The 4,810-nt window shown below is 38.3% G+C and overlaps 1 pseudogene; it reads right to left on the bottom strand.

The window, feature by feature from the left end:
* Positions 1–3,616: 3,616 nt before the first annotated feature.
* Positions 3,617–4,498, bottom strand: LOC138161396 (inorganic pyrophosphatase pseudogene; annotated as a pseudogene).
* Between the last annotated feature and the right edge of the window lie 312 nt (positions 4,499–4,810).

The following is a 4,810-nucleotide window of genomic DNA, read 5'->3' as shown; positions in this document are numbered from 1 at the left end:
GAATGTAAATTTTAAAGATCTTCCCTGCCCCTAGGCTAAAGTGCACCTGGAGCCTGGGGTGGGAGGCTTGTTTTTCAGTAGATACTTTTTGATTGGGCAGTGAGTCAATAAGGTTGTTACATTCTCTGAGACAGGAGAAGGCTATATAAGCCCTGATGTGAGGCTTTGTTTTGGGGCTCACTTTGAGAAGTGTTCTGTGATTTGGTGAAACTCTGGGAAGCGGTTGAGAGTCCCCTGGCTTTGAAAAACCCAGATGTTGAAATCCAGATGTTGTTTTGGTATAGATGTAATGGTTGAACAGTTTGGAAACTGTCTACTTAATCTGTTTCTCTGTCTTGATGATTATGTCTGTATAATCTGAAGATCAGGGTTTGACCTTTTTCCCCTGAACTAGGTAAATGATACATATTTGACTGATGAAAGTAAGTTTGTTAACCCATTTTGAGTTGCTTTCCTTTACCAAAGCAGATCCAGGAACCTGTGTTGGCAGCAACCCTGGGGACACTGGGGTGCTTGCTGCTACAAGACCCCAGATTCTTAACAAAAAAAATCCCCTATGTCTCTTGGGACCCAAGGGGAGAATTTCTCCACAAGGAGAAGCTCTCAGTTAGGACTCTGGCTGTGATCTGACTCTTTTACCAGATTTTCTCTGGGTAAGTTTATATGTTCTATATCTATTTTTGTGCTGCAGTTCTCTGAATTTCACTCTCAACAGCAGAGGAATTGGTGGATAGAATAAAGATTTATTGACAAAACCCTTCAAGCCAGGCTTAGGGGTATGGTGGTGTATTGAGGGGTTTGTTGTGGGAAGTTTCTGCCAAAAGAGTTTTGAGAGAAGCTCTGTTTTTTAATTTTCTTTTGGGAGTGATTGGGCAGAGATGTGGGAGCCACCTGAGATATTTGAGATCCATTTTGAAATTTCTGCCTGGCATTTCAGTCTTTCTATTAGAGTCAGGGTGGCGCCAAAATTTCTTGCACATAATATTTCATAAAGGAAACCAAGGCAAGCTGGGGGAGTACTAATTCCTTAAAAGTTAGGGAATTCCTTGGGTAGTAGGTAACTCCTTGAGGGCAGGATTGGGTGTGCCAATAAGTCTGAGTTCAGGATTGGTTGTGCTGAGTAAAATTGTGCAGTGAGCACAGTAGGAAGTGAGGTATACGAAAGTAAAAGAAATAGCCTTGAGCAGAGTGGATGGTACTCTGAAGGTAGGAAAGTGGATTTTGAATCTCAGCTTTGATTTCTAGTCACTAAGGATCTGTAGGGTTTTTGTCTGTGTCTGTCCCTTTGTCTCTTGTAAGATTTGCAAAGATTAGTCTGTATTTATTGTAGGAAAGTTACAGGCTATAAAGTTTAAAAAGGGTAATTTAAAGGAAAAAAGGGGGGGGGTTCTCTTTCTATCTTTTGATTGTGGCCAAAATGGAAAAGCAGACAGGGAAGAGGGAATTTTCTCCAGTACATAAAAATGTCAAGTTTCAAGCTGGGTCCAGTCAGCCTGCAAGGGATGATGAGATAATTCTACCATTGATTCTTAGTGAGTAAATCACCACTTCAAGTGAGATGAGTTAAGTATCCACTTAAAGGCACTTGACAAAAAGGGATTTTTCATCACTCCAAAGTTTAGAATTTAGGTTTGATTGAATTCAGAAGCTAAAATTTGTATATTATGTTTAAATCTAGGGAACTGTCTTTGTCCACCCAATACATCTGATGGTTTTTAAGACACTTTGATCAGCGTATTTCTGTTATAGCTTTAAATTCAGTCACTTTGGAATGTTAACAATTTAAGTTTAAAATGTATACTAATACTGTAAAAACGCTTTGTATAAGTAACCTTGGTGAAAATTGTAGAGAAATCCAACTATCTTGATTGGTGAATTATGAAGTGTTAACTCTTTAGATTCTGAAAAGTGAAGAGTAGTAGGAAAGAAAAGTAAGTAAAATTTTTTAATTTGAAAAACTTTTGTAGGCAACATGATAGGCCTCCTAAAAGGGTTTTTTTTGTAATTACTAAACACATTTTAATGGATTTTTCATTTAAAATTTGTCCTACAAACTTCTCCCAGGAGGAGGAAAAGTTAGTGAAAATTTATATTTTTGGGGAGAATGAGAAAAGTTTGGAATTCTTTTGATCTATACATAACACCTGAGTTGTTACAAATCACACAACAGGTTATAATTTTTGCAACTAAATTAAGAGAATCACCCTGGGTTGAAATTAACCCTTTAGCTTGGAAAGATTTAACAACAGTGGGTGTACTTTTAAAATGGTAGTGTAAAGGAAAGTTGTGTAGTCTGAGTAATGTGTTTGGAAGATTTGGAAAGAGAAATAAAAGCTGGAGGGAAAAGCTGGAAGGTAGTAAGAAGACTTGGGGGCAAATGGGGCATATGGGCAGTATGCTTCAAGCCCCTCTTGTCCCTGGACAATTTCTCTGGGTACTGAAGTGCCAGTTTCAGATGGTCTGAGCTTGTTGAGAAGATATAGGCAAATTTAACTTTTATGTAAATAGATTGAGAAGGAAAATTTTGTAACTTGTTTTGAAAGCCAATATAGACTGTTATAGGGGGTTAGGAGATATTTGATAAGCAAATGTTCCTAGGTGTGATAATTAAAATCTCATATTCTGTTACTTTAAAAATCTTTGGCAGTGGCTTAGCTGGAAATAGTCCCATAATATGAAATGCTTAGAGTGTATAGCCCTTGTGTGAATAGTCATTGAAATGAAAAATTGAAGTTCTATATGATACCATTTGGAAAAGGTTTGGATCTAATTGAATTTATTCTGGTCTAATTTTAAGTTAAATTTATTTATCTATTATGATACTATATTAAGAAATTTATGAGCTCTGTTACATCAAGCAAGTTACCTTATATCTGTTTGCCTCAGTTTACTGATCTGTAAAGGGATACTAATAGTCTCCACTTCCCAGGGTTATTGTGAGGGTCACATGATGGCAAAATGCTTAACGAGGTGCTGGCATAGGGCAAATGCTATATTAATTTTAACTTTTTGTTATTTAATTGGATGTAATTGCTTCATACTTGATAACTCTATGTGGGGTTTTAGATGTGATCTATATACACTGCCAATGGAGATGTGAAGGGATGAATGATTTTCTGTGCAAGGTAATTTGAAATTACATTCTGCAGAAGTGAGGCCACCTGATTGGTAATGAGGTTTTGGATGTTAGATTGTGAATTATTGCTGTTAAAAAAAGTAAAAGTGGTTTTGAAAACTTAGGTCATTTTATCAGCCCTGAAACCATGTGTTGTGATATTCTGAAGTACTGTAATTTTTTAAAAAAAAGTATCAACTTACAGGTTTGTCTATATTTATTTATTTATTTTTGGCAAAATAACTTTATTTCCTACACATCTGGCTCTCCACAAACGGCTTTCCAATTATCTCCAGCTCAGCCCTGAGGATACAGGCAGGGATAGGGAGAAACTGCTCCTGGGAGGAGGGAACAATCTGGAAAGACACCACTAGTTATCATGGAATTTGTCTTCAATAAAGCTGCCTCTTCAGAGCTCTCCACTACAAAGCTATGACTTTGGAAACTAGGATTTCCTGATCAAGTGAACGCAGCAATGTTGGCTGTCTTCCTGAAGGGCCATTAGTTGCTCTGGTAATAAAACCACTTGTCTAGGTCTGTGGGGGTGAGGCAGGTAGCTTCACAAGGTGGCGGCAGGGTAACTACAATTGCTTTGGCAGATTCCATGCTGCGTTTGAAGGGACTGTCCTCTATGGTCGTGTTCATGCAGTTGAATCCTCCGCAGTCTGTTTTCTTTGCTACCAACGCCTTCCACTGATCATGAGTGATTTCAATGATGTCAGTGGAAAAGCCCTTATCTTTAAACTCTGCATTGAAAGCAAACTCTTTTCCTGGTTTCCCATCAGGTACCTTGTACTTTCTAAAGTACAGGTGGCTTCTAGATAGCCAGACTTCAGCTTTCTGACTTCCATAATACCCTTTTAGCTAGTGGCGTCAGCATCACCCACGCTGATTGTAATGGCCTTCCAGTCGGATTCTTCTTCATCCACCATCGCTAATATGCCCAGAATCTTCACTTGGACCACTTCTCCTCTCGAGAATATCTTGCTCCCAATCTCGAAGGCATCCATCGGGTCGTTGTCCCGACAGCAGCCGGAAAGCTGGTCTCGGTGCCCTGGATCTTCCCCAAAAGGAGGGATGGCCCCATAGTTCCAGACACAACCTTTGTGAGGGAAGACGTTGGCAATAGAGAGGACTTTTCCCTTTTTGATGTCTTGCTTAAATGGGGTTTAAAGGCTCCTTTGTGGCAATTTCCGTCTTTGCATTTGTCCATTGAGATCCTTCTACAACCACGTGGAACACATTCTTGTCTGCATAAATTGGAATGTCATGAAATGGCCACACGTATTCTCCATTTGCGCACTGCGCTGCTGTACCTGCTGGTAGCACCTTACCCGGACCCGGCGAGGACGATCTTTGTCTATATTTAAAAGGAAGTTTCATCCAAGATTATTTAACTATCACTTACGAAAATTGTAAGATTATTGATTGAATTATCAGGGATTATTAAAACAAGGCTAATTGAATTTGGGTATACTTTTGGCATTGTTTCACTTAGAAAACTCCATCTCCTTCCCCACTGCAATACTTTCTAACTTAAGAGGAGTAGTAATTAGGAAGTTATTTGTGGTAATTAGGAATTCATTTTATTTATAACAATTTGGGATTTATGATACTAAAAACATTTTACACTAACTTAGTTTTGATAAATTCCAATTTTAAAGATTTGTTTTTATTTTAAGGGTTGAATAAGAG

The sequence above is a fragment of the Petaurus breviceps genome, unplaced genomic scaffold, assembly GCF_028583685.1.
Source record: "Petaurus breviceps papuanus isolate PSGF00001 unplaced genomic scaffold, PetGlider_PUasm1.0 185, whole genome shotgun sequence".
Lineage (NCBI taxonomy): Eukaryota > Metazoa > Chordata > Mammalia > Diprotodontia > Petauridae > Petaurus > Petaurus breviceps.
The sequence above is the reverse complement of the archived record's forward strand: the minus strand, read 5'-3'. Positions and strand labels throughout refer to the sequence as shown.